General features: G+C 41.2%; 1 long non-coding RNA gene across 1 annotated transcript; it reads right to left on the bottom strand.

Annotated features, from left to right (window-relative positions):
* Window positions 1-7,624: 7,624 nt before the first annotated feature.
* LOC140467366 (uncharacterized) lies at window positions 7,625-14,366 on the bottom strand. The gene is made up of 2 exons (XR_011955431.1): window positions 10,072-14,366; window positions 7,625-8,025 (listed from the first exon to the last, which is right to left on the bottom strand). It is a non-coding gene; the product is annotated as an uncharacterized lncRNA (long non-coding RNA).
* Window positions 14,367-14,614: the final 248 nt, after the last annotated feature.

The following is a 14,614-nucleotide window of genomic DNA, read 5'->3' on the forward strand; positions in this document are numbered from 1 at the left end:
TTATTCATCATGTGTAAAAGTGTTGAAGGATAGACACTAAACATATCAAGGGCAAATAGGTCCACTCTAACCAGGTTGAAGACTGATTTTGTTGAAACTTGGGTAAAGAGACTGAAATCCATTGAACAGTAACAGGCCATTTGGTCTAATAAGCAAGGCTCAGCATTTATTTCCCAATTAATGCTGAATTAATTTATGTTGTGGAGGTGTTGGACTAGGGTGGACAAGGTCACAAGTCACATGAGACCAGGTTATAGTCCAACAGGTTTATTTGAAATCACAAGCTTTCAGAGCGCTGCTCCCTCAGAAAGCTTGTGATTTCAAATAATCCTGTTGGACTATAACCAGGTCTCATGTGAGATCTGAATTAATTTATCATGAAATCATAGAGCATAGGAACATACCCTTTGGTCCTATCAGTCTAGGCCGACCATTTTCCAAATTAAACTAGTTCCTCCTGCCTCCACTGGGCACATATCCCTTCAAACCTTTCTAATTTATGAACTTATCTAAATGTATTTTAAACTTTGTAACCGTACCTGCATGCACCACTTTCTCTGGCAGTTCATTCCATTCAATCCATTCTCCGTACAAAAACAGTGTCCCTAATGTATTTTTAAATCTTTCTCTTCTCACCTTAAAAATATGCCCTCCTGTTTTGAATTTCCCTAGTTTTGAAAAGACCCTAGTCATTATCTGATTTCCTTCATGCTTCAAACTGTTTTCCTTCATCCACCTTCCAATCAGCCTTGAAAGCTGGAATATTTTCTGTGTTAACCACGAACTGTGAAAATGAATTTCACAGCTTTGCAACTCTGTAAAAGTTTCTAGTTCCTTATACTTGTTGTTAAGCTTGGAAAATTCCAGATGCAGTACTAAAAGGTCAAAAACAAGCAAGTAGTTTCATGTCCATATAGATAGCAGTTAGGGGTTTCCCGCGTACACTTAACAGAACTAACCCACTAAATGAGGAAATGACTCTTTGAAACTTTTGAGAAATATATTGCCACATACAGAAGCAGTACGTTGCACCACATGGTGGCAACAAAGGGAATTACAGTTCTAAAATAAAAGTTTGCCAAGTTCTGCAATAAGGTGAAAACAATCCAAATAAAACAGGAAAACAAAAGCTGGCCATATGTATACAAAAAAAAACACAAGCAATGCAAAATAGGTTGGCAGGTTTTTTCAACAGTGGGAAGAAAAGGCAACAACTTTCTATGTGGAAACTGGAAGCAGTCTCCTGCTTCTTCAAACCTTGCACAGAAGATTTTTTTCATTCAATTTGCCAGAAGGGTCTCTTCATCTTTCCCACAAGATGCAGACCTGCTTTATTCAACCTGGCAATAAGTGTCTGCCGTTTCCCTTCTGGTCCAAGTCAAAACACTATCAGCATTCACTCAACTGATATGTGGGATAGACCGTTTCTCTCAGGAGGAAATGTTGGACAGACTGAAACTAAATCTGTTGGCGTTTTGAAGAATGAGGAATCCCTATCTCTGGGCCAGACAGCCTGAGTTCAAGTATCACTCAATCTGGAGATATTTTATAAGATATCTGGACAAATTGATTACAAAGTATTTGTAAGATCCTGAGAGAACTTGACAGGGTGAGTGCTGAAAGGATGATTCCTCTTTTGTTTCCCAACTCTTTAACCTTGTATACTCTTGCACGTCATGGGTTCATCTAAATACTTTTTAAATGTTGAATATACGTATTGACATCAGGGGAGCCCAGTTAATGAGTTAGTTGTTGGCGAGTCATTGCTTGAGTCTGGCAGGTACTGACTCTTCTTCCAGAAGCAGGAGCAGGGATCAGGAATGTGAGAAATCAGTAAGTTCATTCAAAAGGCCTGCCTGTTCCTTTCTGGTCAGTCAGAGATGTAACATATCTGTGAGATTTTATCTGCATTTGATTCTTGCAGAACTTTTCCAGATTAGTCACTTTCTTTGGTATACCACTGAAAAAGGAATCACTTCCATATATTTATAAGGTTTAAAAAGAAACAAAAAGTAAATTATCGAGCTTGTGATTACTTGGAATGTCACATTATTGGTGAATATAGAAACAGGATGATAATGTAGTGACTGGAGAAGTGGTGCAGGAGAAAGATTTTCACGATAATGGAGCATAGTTCTGGGAGAACAAGTTCCTGTAGCAGTTGGATGGGTTAAAGGAGCCTTCCACATCCATCAAAGTTTTACTTGCACATCCACTAATATCATTTATTGTATCCATTGCTCCCGATACAGTCTCCTCTACATTGGGGAGACTGGGCGCCTCCTGGCAGAGCGCTTTAGGGAACATCTCCGGGACACCCGCACCAATCAACCACACCGCCCCGTGGCCCAACATTTCAACTCCCCCTCCCACTCTGCCGAGGACATGGAGGTCCTGGGCCTCCTTCACCACCGCTCCCTCACCACCAGACGCCTGGAGGAAGAACGCCTCATCTTCCGCCTCGGAACACTTCAACCCCAGGGCATCAATGTGGACTTCAACAGTTTCCTCATTTCCCCTTCCTCCACCTCACCCTAGTTCTAAACTTCCAGCTCAGCACTGTCCCCATGACTTGTCCTACCTGCCTATCTCCTTTTCCACCTATCCATTCCACCCTCTCCTCCCTGACCTATCACCTTCATCCCCCCCCCCCACTCACCCATTGTACTCTATGCTACTTTCTCCCCACCCCCCCCCCCCCCACCCTCCTCTAGCTTATCTCTCCACACTTCAGGCTCACTGCCTTTATTCCTGATGAAGGGCTTTTGCCCGAAACGTCGATTTCGAAGCTCCTTGGATGCTGCCTGAACTGCTGTGCTCTTCCAGCACCACTAATCCAGAATCTGGTTTCCAGCATCTGCAGTCATTGTTTTTATCCTTGCACTAAGGCTGGATCGAAGTTCTCAGTGACATGACAAATCATTAGTGTTTGAAGGGTCTTGGCAGGGGAAACAGACCAAAAACAGCAGAATGATGGAGTAAGATCAGAGGACATGCATGGAATAAGTTCTCCTGATTAATGTGTAGTCAGGAATACTAAAAAAAAAGAGAGGTGTGGCAGTATTAGTCAAAGTTTATGCTTAAATTCTACAGTTCTAGAATTTAACCTATTTGGCTTGAGTTGAAAAACAGCTTTCCCATTATTGGGAATTTGTTTTAGAAAAGCTTTGGTGTAAAGAATAAATAAATTTGTCAGCAAATTTCAAAAGGATGTAATATTATAACATTTTAATGACCTTAGAATTATATATAATACCATATATAAATGTAGCAAAACGGTGCAGAAGGAGAGTAATTTCTGATATGTGGAGTGTAGAAAATTTATTGCTGTAGGAAATCATTGAGCTACCAGTGATCACAACAAAGTTCAGTTTCAAGTCATTATGCAAATCAGACAATCTCAAAGGTAAAAACTGGCAAAGTGCTAATTCTAATGATATAAGAGGGGACTTTACATAAACAGGTTGGAAGAGGCAGTTTAGACGGTAATCAGAAATGGAGCAATGGAGAGTATTCAGGGAAGAGACTGTTCAGATGGAAACTAGGCATTCTTTTGTTAAGGGAAAAGGTTGTGCATCCAAGATTAATGTATCATGGATCAATAAATAATTAAAAGATGAAATAAGCCAGAAAAGATTGGATGTCAGGAACACAATTCAGTTAATAATCAGGAAGATTATGGAAAGTCCAGTACTTTGTTAGCATGGAAAGCAAAGACAGGCTACAAGAAAAGATTAGCAGCCAAATTTAAAATGAGCCTGTTTTATAAACACGTTGTGACATGAAATTTGGACATGCAGATGGCCAAAGATCTTTGAGCAGGGATTGTTAATTCTACTTGCATCAGATCATTACAAGGATGGAAGAAGATTAAGGTTAAACAAGGAAGACAGTATTTACATGGAATTAAACCTATGAATTGCATATGGTTGAAGAAATCCTTTGTCCATCTGATCCTTTTACCCATCAGGCCTCCTTATCCCAAAGACATTTTTTCTTCAAGGCAGGGTCTTGTGTTTTGTAGCCTCCTTCACCATCACCACCTGCAATGGAGGTTTTGGCACAGCTGCTCCAGTTGCTCTGCTTGCAATCCTCCCTATCACCATCAGCTGCTGGAGGTTCTGTTACACACTCCTCTGCTTGAGACTGGCCATCTCAGCAATGCAGATTGCACACAGCTAAGCAGTTGCATGATAATTGTGCCATGTGAAAGTTTGAGTTCAAGTAGTGTCAGCATTCGCTTCCTACAGCATCAATCTGGACAAATGGAAAGAGTTTTTCGGTGGTATCTGGCACTTTCTAGAAAGACATTCTCAGTCACTTATCTATCCTGGTACCTTCCAAGGGACCTAGGCTCAATAGCACTTTGGGGTCTAAGTCTGTCAGGTTTTCAGGGATTTTATAATTGGTGGTACTTATTGCTTCAGTTTCCAGCTCCCAGCTGGTCATCCCTGAACTGCTTTCCATCGGATGCATCTTCTGGATTCATAACACAGATATCACTCCAGGACTCAACTCCATATGAACCATCAAGCACTGATGCATTAGGTTCTGTAGCTGAATGTTACATTTAGTTTTGCTAAGTAGTCATTTGGAAGGACTCTTGCCACAGAAAGTCACCCTCTGCCACTCTCAAACCAGTGGAAGCTATTGGAAAAGAATACATCAAGGAGGAACCTTCAGCTCAGCAAGAATCAACAGATCTTGTGAACAAAGGTTATGAAACTGTTTTCCCAGTTTTACCTCTACCTGTGTGTTTTTTCTTCACTATTTCATGGAATCATAGAATCCTGACAGTACAGAAGCATTCAGCCCATCCAGTCCACATCGACCCTCCAGAGGGCATCCACCCAAACCCACTCCCCTACCCTATCCCTGTAACCTTGCTTGTCCCATGGCTAATCTACATAGCCTGCATATCCCTGGACAATATGGGCAATTTAGCATGGCCAATCCACTAACCTGCATATCTTTGGACTGTTTATGTTGGTTTGTGCATGTAAGGGTGAGATTTATGAGGTTTAGCATTTTAACTTGGTAGAGTTTACTTAACTTGGTCATGTTGTTTACCTGTAGCTAGAATCTAACGATCTGTAAAAAAAAAAGCAGTTGCCTGTTAAGAACAGAAACCTTGTCCATGCTTTCTATTAGTAGGGGTCTAAACATCAGGTAACTTGGGGATTTTGCATGTTTCTTGTAAAATATTAAATGTTGAGATGAATCCAGGAATGGCAGGACCTGATTTCCAGTGCGTTACCCCAGCGAGTCATGACAAGATGTACCAGAGAATCTTCAGTAATAGCTAATGGAGCTCCTCTCACCTTTCTCTGCAAGTCCCTTGTTGAAGGGTGAATAAAACACCTTCAGAGAGATTGCAAGGATGAGCTCTCAACAAGTGAATGAAAGAATGAACATCAGTGTTGATGTCATCATCAAAGCATTGAAAGGATCTGAAAGAAAACAATTAATATGAATCTTTTGTCTAATGACATAAGTAGGGACTGGTAATGAAGGTCACTAAAAGCTTTAACCATCACATGCATAAAGATAACAGGGACACTACAGAGCCCAAAGGCATTCATAAAACAGCCTGTTGCCTGTGCAGAATGCCATCTTTTCAATGCCTTGCTCAGTGATGAGTAACTGGTGGGCAAAATCAAAACTGCAGAAATTCTTTCCACCTTTCAGAACTTGTAATGCTTTCTCAATCCCAGGTAGATGATCAGCATCCTTATGAGGCCTAATATCGAGTGCTCAGTTACTGTCCAGTTTTCCATCTTTCTTCCTCATGTGAACAAGGGGGGAAGTGTACAGATGACACCTCACTTCATAGACTTCTACAGTCCCTGACTTTGTCCCAGTGTGGAGTGGAATCTGATATTTTGCTGACATTATCTGCAGTCTGATGCAGTAGTGATTCTTTCTTTATTGGATGGTCAGCTTTAGTCACAAATGTCGGCAGTGTTTGGCTCCTGAGTGCAGGGCTTGGCTGCTCATTACTCATGCAGGTTCTACCATATCCACATGGTTTCATTGTTTTCTTTCCATCTTGGTTACCTTTTTTGTTTTGGTTGCCCTGATGACTTCCTGGGGGAGATTGGGGCCATGTGTATCTCCATCTCAGATGGTGATGTCAGAGGACAAGCTATGAGCCGTAAATTAACTCGGAGCCAGGACCCTGTCAGTTAATGCCCTGCATTGGAAGAGGCATGGGACCCATGTGGCATGATCAGGTCCGGCTCGGAGGTGGTGGCAACAGTAAAACAGCACATTACCAAAGCCAAGGGGCAATACCGGACAGCAGTAACTGGAGGAGCAGAAACACGGAAGTCTCTTGAAGCTGTTTCAGTTTTAGTAATATCAATTTAATATTCATTTATTCAATATTTTCCTATTTATACAACTTATGCAGTTATTTAATTTGTAATCCAAGATGGCGCCAGAATGTGGCAATATTATACACTTTTCAATGTAGCTAGTTACAAATGGCAATATATTAAATAAATCTAAATCTAAATTCTGTGGCTTACCAAGTCAAAAATTAAAATTAATTGATCCCAGGAGAAATATATCCTATTAAAGAGCAAGAAAGAACTAGCTAGCAATGCCATACCATGTGTAGAGTCATAGAGATGTACAGCATGGAAACAGTCCCTTCGGTCCAACCCATCCATGCCAACCAGATATTCCAACCCAATCTAGTCCCACCTGTCAGCACCCAGTCCATATCCCTCCAAACCCTTCCTATTCATATACCCATCCAAATGCCTTTTAAATGTTGCAATTGTACCAGCCTCCACCACTTCCTCTGGCAGCTCATTCCATACACGTACCACCTTTTTTGTGAAAAAAGTTGCCTCTCAGGTCTCTCTTATATCTTTCCCGTCTCACCCTAAACCTACACCCTCTAGTTCTGGACTCCCTGACCCCAGGCAAAAGACTTTGTCTATTTACCCTATCTATGCCCCTCATAATTTTGTAAACCTCTATAAGGTCACCCCTCAGCGTCCAACGCTGCAGGGAAAACAGCCCCAGCTTGTTCAGTCTCTACCTATAGCTCAAATCCTTCAACCCTGGCAACATCCTTGTAAATCTTTTCTGAACCTTTTCAAGTTTCACAACATGGGAGAAATAAGGTCAAATTGAAACAAAATATTACACTTAGTATTGAAACAACAAAACAGAACAGTAGAAAATTGAATATGAAAAGGTTAGGGAAAAATTCAAAAAGACAATTAAGAAGGCAAAGAAACCAAAATTAATTTACCTAATAATATAAAATGAAATGGGAAAACATTCCACAGAGATGTAAATAACAAATGAAAAATAACAATAAAGAGAGAACCACTAAGGGATATACAAATAAATGTTCAGATAACATCAACAAAGTAGCAGAAATATTCAGTTTGCCATAGGCATTTAACATGGTGGACATGACATTGTTAAAGAAAAAATAAAATATAAGCATTTACCATAGAAAGCAGAGAGATAATTGATAAAACAATCAACTTAACAGGAATGAACTACTGGTCTGGAAGCAATGCATTCATATATATTTTGAAAGACATTTGAGAAGAGGAAGCAGAGACACCATTACATGGAAATTTTTAAAAAGCTCACCGGAAAAAGTAGAATAGTCTTTTATTGTCACGTGTACACCATTGTCAGTGCACACTGAAAAGCTTTTACAATGTCTGCCTTCTTATGGTGACATCTTTGGTACAAGTACCTAGGTACAATTCTTGGATACAGCAGAGGAATAAAAGTAATTGCACTACTTACAGAGTTGAAAAATAAATTTAAAACACGACATCATTAAAGGGTTGACATCACATTAAGGTAGAAAATTTTGAATGGATATTACAGTGTTGCAGTTCAGTGCAGGGCCTATGCGTGTGGTCTGACTGTCCGCACTAGACTCCAGTCCAACAGCCGTCCTCGCTCGACTCCAAACCCCAGATTGCTCCATACCAACACCCAGCTGCTCCAAGGCAAGTGCCAGGTCTGCCTCCCCCACGCCGGTTTCTGCCCGGGACAGAGATAATTCTTATGAACTTTAGATCTCGATAGTTAAATATTAGAGGTTGGAACGATGTACATAAAAATGTTCACACGCAAAGATGTACAAAAAAATATCTAGGAACTGAAAATGCTGTTAAAATTAATCAGCACAGATTCCAAAAGGATAGTTATGACTGATCAAACTTATTGAATTCTTTGAAGAAATAATGGCAAGAGTAGGCAAAAGTAATTAATGCAATTGATATATTTGGATTTTCAAAAGGCCTTTGAAAGGTGCCATCTATAGATTTGTGACTAAAGTTAGGAGGATGCCAAGTTGGCTCCAAAACAGAAAACACAGAATTGTGGTTAAATTTCATTACTCAAACATCAAATAGAGGCAAGTGGTGTTCCATAAGGATCAATGCTGGAATCACTGTTGTTCATCTCTTAAGTAAATAAGACTTATGGAAGTACAGTTTCTAAATATGCAGATATCAAATTAGGGACACTAGGTAATGCAGAGAAGGACAGCAACACATTACAGAATGACACTTAACTATATTGTAGTTCATTTGTCAATTAGCCTCTATCCTACAAGTTTAATCATGTGTGGAAGGTCAAATACTCCTTGAAAAATAAATGTCTAAATGGAGTAGAGATTCAGAGAGATCCTGATTACACAAATCACTAACATAGTGACTTAGGTTAACAAGACCAAATAAATGCAATTAAGGAGTTTATTTTCCAAGGGATGAGATTTGAACGCAGTTATATGATGCTAAACTTGTATAAATCTTTAGATAGGGTACTTTGAACTGATCCGGTCTCCAAAGGAGGCTCTGGGAAAGTTGCAAAAAAAATTTACTAGAATGATACTGTACTAAGAAGTTACACTGTCATAACTGCTTGTGTTTCTGATTTACAGCATCCACAGTTCTTTTGGTTTTTGTTCTATCTGAGATTGGAGGAGAGCCTTGTGTCTCTCTAATTCCATTACTCAACTGTTTACAACATATACTTAAATATTTTACCCATAAACTATATAATTGGTCATATTGGTAATCTATATTACAGTCGGAAAAAAAACTATCAAACAGGTTTCTTTAACAAATTACAAACTTATTGACTTATAATAATAATGTTTTCAACCCAAGGTTCAGACCTAACTAACAAAATTTGCAATATGAAATTATGTTTCCCTTCCAAATAACCCCTAATACATACATGTGTGCAGACAAGTCTAAAACAAAATTAAGAAAATTCTCTGCTGATGTTATTTTTTTGAGGGACAGATTTTTGGCCAAAATAGTTGTTTATTCTTTGAGAATAAAAGGATAAGATAAAAAATGTTCCAGATTGGTTTCAGTTTGGCATTTTTATATGTGTGGACATATCACTAGGCACAGATTGATCTCACTAGACACATGCAGTTTTCAGATTTAATTTATTCAGGATATCAAGAGGAAATTCATCTGGACGATATCCAGGCATAGGCTGACAAGTGACAAGTAACATTCATGGCATAGAAATGCCAAGCAATGACATCAGCAATAAGAGAGAATCTAACCACCAACCTTGACATTTAATGGTGTTACCATCAATGAATCCCCCACTATCAACATTCTTGGGGTTAATGTTGACTAGACACTCAACTGGACTCGCCACATAAACACTGTGCTATAGGAGTAGGTCAGATGCGGGGAATATTGTGGCGAGTAACTCACCTCCTGACTCACCAAAGCTGGTCCATCATCTACCATTCACAAGTCAGGAATACAATGGACTATTACTCAGTTGCCTGGAGGTTGCAGCTCCAAAAAACATTCAAGGAGCTTGACACCATCCAGGACAAAGCAGCCCACTTGAATGGCACCATATCCACAAATATCCACTCCCTCCCCGACTGATGCTCAGTAGCAGCAGTATATAATATCTACAAGATGCACTGCAGAAATTCACCAAGACCTTTAGGCAGTATCTTCTAAACCCACAACCACTTCCATCTGGAAGGACAAAAGCAACAGTTACATAGGATCACCACTCCAAGTTCCCCTCCAAGCCACTCACCATACTAAATAACGCCATTCCTTCGCCGTCACCGGGTCAAAATCCTGGAATTCCCTCCCTAATGGCACTGAGGATCAATCCACAGCACGTTAACTGCAGCATTCAAGGCAGCAGCTCATCATCACCTTCTCAATGGCAACTAGGGATTGGCAATAAATGCTGGCCTGCCAGTGACACCCATGACCCAATACTGAACTCGAACAAAAGGTTTCTAGAAACCATTCAGGAGAATAGTTGTTTCATCTTTTTAACTCTCACACAAGTTTCTCCAGCATTTCTCAGGTAGCAAAGGTTGAACTGGCTACACCTCAGCTGTGCTCCAAAACAATATTGAACATTCTGCAAGCCTGACAACTGTACACTCAGATCTGTGTTTTTAATCTTAAAACACATAAAGGTAGTGAAATCCGCAGGGCCTAATCAGGTGTACCCTAGGGAAGTGATTGCTGGGCCCCTTGCTGAGATATTTGTATCATCAACAGCCACAGGTGAAGTGTTGGAAGACTGGAGGTTGGCTAACGTGGTGCCATTATTTAGAAAAGGTGCTAAGGAAAAGCCAGGCACTATAGACTGGTGAGCCTTATGTCAATAGTGGGCAAGTTGATGGAAGGGATCCTGAGGGGCAGTATTTACATGCATTTGGAAAGGCAAGGACCAATTAGAGCTTTGTGCATAGGAAATTGAGTTTTTTGAAGACGTTTGATGAAGGCAGAGCAGTGGACATGATCTATATGGACTTCAGAAAGGCACTCGTTAAGGTTCTGCATGGTAGACTGGTTCACAAGTTTACATCGCATGGAATACAGGGAGAGCTAGCCAATTGAATACAGAACTGGCTTGAAGTTGGAAGACAGAGGGTGGTGATTGGGGGTTGCTTTTCAGATTGGAGGCCTGTGACCAGCGGTGTGCCACAAGAAGCAGTGCGGGGTCCACTGTTTTTGGTAATTTTTATGATGATTTGGGTGTGAACATAGAAGGTATGGTTAGAAAGTTTGCAAATGACTCCAAAATTGGTGGTGTAGTAGACAGCAAAGAAGGTTACCTCAGAGTACAAGACCTTGATCAGATGGGTAGGTGGGCTGAGGATTGGCAAATGGAGTTTAATTTAGATAAGCGTGAGGTGCTGCTTTTTGGAAAGTCAGGTGAGGACTTATTCACTTAATGGTAAGGTCCTGTTGCTGAACAGGAGACCTTGGAGTGCAGGTTCATAAATCCTTGAAAATAGAGTTGTAGGTAGACATGATAGTGAAGAAGGCGTTAGGTATGCCTGCTTTTATTGGTCGGTGCATTGAGGATAGGAGTGGGGAATACTGCACTTTTGGAATACTGCATGCAATTCTGGTCTCCCTGCTAAAGGAAGAATGTTGTGAAACTTGAAAGTTTCAGAAAAGATTTACAAAGATGTTGCCAGGATTGGAGGGTTTGCGCCTTAGGGAGAGGTGAATAGGCTGGGGCTATTTTCCCTAAAGTGTCGGAAACTGAGGGGTGACCTTATAGAAGTTTATAAAATCATGAGGGGCATAGATAGGGTGAAACCCAAGGTTGTTTCTCCGGGGTAGCAGAGTCCAAAATTAGAAGGCATAGGTTTAAGGTGAGAGGGAAATATTTAAAAGGGCCTTAAGGGGCCACTTTTTCACACAGAGGGTATTGAGTGTATGGAATGAGCTAGCTGCGGAATTGGTTGAAGCTGGTACAACTCATCCATGCTGACCAGATATCCCAACCCAGTCTAGTCCCACCTGCCAGCACCCGGCCCATATCCCTCCAAACCCTTCCTATTCATATACTCATCCAAATGCCTCTTAAATGTTGCAATTGTACCAGCCTCCACCACTTCCTCTGGCAGCTCATTCCATACACGTACCACCCTCTGCGTGAAAACGTTGCCCCATAGGTCTCTTTTATAGCTTTTCCCTCTCACCTAAACCTATGCCCTCTAGTTCTGGACTCCCCCACCCCAGGTAAAAGACTTTGCCTATTTACCCTATCCATGCCCCTCATAATTTTGTAAACCTCTACAAGGTCACCCCTCAGCCTCTGACACTCCAGGAAAAACAGCCCTAGCCTGTTTAGCTCCTCCCTATAGCTCAAATCCGCCAACCCTGGCAACATCCTTGTAAATCTTTTCTGAACCCTTTCAAGTTTCACAACATCTTTCCGATAGGAAGGAGACCAGAATTGCACGCAATATTCCAACAGTGGTCTAACCAATGTCCTGTAAGCTGCAACATGACCTCCCAACTCCTGTACTCAATACTCTGACCAATAAAGGAAAGCATACCAAACACCTTCTTCACTATCTTATCTACCTGTGACTCCACTTTCAAGGAGCTTTGAACCTGTACTTCACAGTCTCTTTGTTCAGCAACACTCCCTAGAACCTTACCATTAAGTGTATAAGTCCTGCTAAGATTTGCTTTCCCAAAATGCAGCACCTCGCATTTATCTGAATTAAACTCCATCTGCCACTTCTCAGCCCATTGGTCCATCTGGTCAAGATCCTGTTGTAATCTGAGGTAACCCACTTTGCTGTCCACTACACCTCCAGTTTTGGTGTCATTTGGATGGGTATATGAATAGGAAGGGTTTAAAGGGATATGGACCCAATGCTGGCAAATGCGATTAGATTAATTCAGGGTATCTGGTCAGCATGGACAAGTTGAACTGAAGGTTCAAAGTTGATCAAAGTTTCAATGAGTAAATATTTTGGGAATAGTGACCATAATTCCATAAGGTTTCAAATACATCTGGATAAGAACAAGAATGGACCTCAGATGAAGGTGTTACAAGTGGGGGAAGGACAACTATAGTCAAATTGGGCAAGATTTGGGGAATGTGGATTGGGAGCAGCTATTTGAGATCAATCCACATCTGACATATAGGAGTCTTTGAAGAACCAGTTGATGAAAGTGCAGAACAGGCATATTCATGTGAAAATGAAGGACAGGAATGGCAGGATGACTAGGTAAATTATCAGCTTAGTCAAAATGGAAGAAGGAAAGGTCTAAGCAACTAAAAACAGGGTAGGATGCTCTTTGGAGAGTCAGTGTGGACTCGATGGGCCGAACTGCCTGCTTCTACACTGTACGGACTCTATATATACAAACAAAATAAAAAGATTTCATATTTGCGCAAGCATAGTTTACTAATCCGAATAAGTTATACTGGATGTTGTGGTTCTGTTCGCCGAGCTGGGAATTTGTGTTGCAGACATTTCGTCCCCTGTCTAGGTGACATCCTCAGTGCTTGGGAGCCTCCTGTGAAGCGCTTCTGTGATGTTTCCTCTAGCATTTATAGTGATTTGTGTCTGCTGCTTCCGGTTGTCAGTTCCAGCTGTCCGCTGCAGTGGCCGGTATATTGGGTCCAGGTCGATGTGCTTATGAATTGAATCTGTGGATGAGTGCCATGCCTCTAGGAATTCCCTGGGTGTTCTCTGTTTGGCTTGTCCTATAATAGTAGTGTTGTCCCAAACTTTGAAGTCATACTGGACTTGAAACATTTACTCCAGTTAAAGTTTGTGCAGTTTCTCCAGCATTTTCTGTTTTTATACACTTTCAGTATAATTGAGTGGATGCGGCAGCAGTTTCCTAATAGATTGTACTGTAGAAGTGTGCATCAAATGTTCAGTATTGGTAACTAATATTAGAAACCCTCAACCAGCGCTTGCAGAGCATTGGGTTCTGTCCTTTCCTCTGAACCAGGAGGCCTAGGTTCAAGTCCTGACGGCTCCAGGGGTGTGTCATAGCAGTGTCTGAACAGGTTGATTGGATAACAAAACAAAGATCTGCAAGATGCTGCAAATTCGAAACATCAAAGAAACTCAAATTGCTCTAGAAACTCAGCCAATCTGACATTACATTTGGAAAGAAAGCAGAGTTAAAGTTTCGGCGGCTCCAGTGACCCTTCATCAGAACTGTTAGTACAGTAATTAGGAAAAGGTTAAGACACTGCAGACGTTGAAAAGCCTCACCATGTGCACTCTGAGCACTGGCTGTGGGTGCAGGAGGAGGGGAATGACTAACACAGGCGGAACTAAAATCTCCAGCTCCTCTTCTCCCCCGGAGGCCAAACAGCGACGCTCCCCGCCATCTTCTCACACCAACACTTTTCCTTTTTTATTTTTGTTTTTAAAAATGATTATCACCGTCCTTTTCGTTTTGAAAGGATGCTATGTTGAAGTCGGAATCTTCCCCCACCGTTTCCACATAAAAATCTCGAGAGACAACTGACAGGGGAAATGGCCAATGGAAACCCCGAAGAGTTAGCGGACCCGAACAATAGCCAATCGGAATCTCGGAGAAATAACTCACCGTGACAGCTGCCATTGGGAAGGCACAAAAGATAACAGACAGGGGTGGCAACCAATGGGAAGGCCTAAGAGATAACGGACAGTGACCGCGACCAATAGTAATGAGAAAAGATAACGGACAGGGATAATAAGCAATGGGAAGGACTAACAGGTAACCGACAAGGACAACAGCCAATGGGAAGGCCTAAAGCTAACGGACAAGGACAGTGACCAATAGGAATGTCAATAAGATGA

The sequence above is a fragment of the Chiloscyllium punctatum genome, chromosome 45 (genome assembly GCF_047496795.1).
Source record: "Chiloscyllium punctatum isolate Juve2018m chromosome 45, sChiPun1.3, whole genome shotgun sequence".
NCBI lineage: Eukaryota > Metazoa > Chordata > Chondrichthyes > Orectolobiformes > Hemiscylliidae > Chiloscyllium > Chiloscyllium punctatum.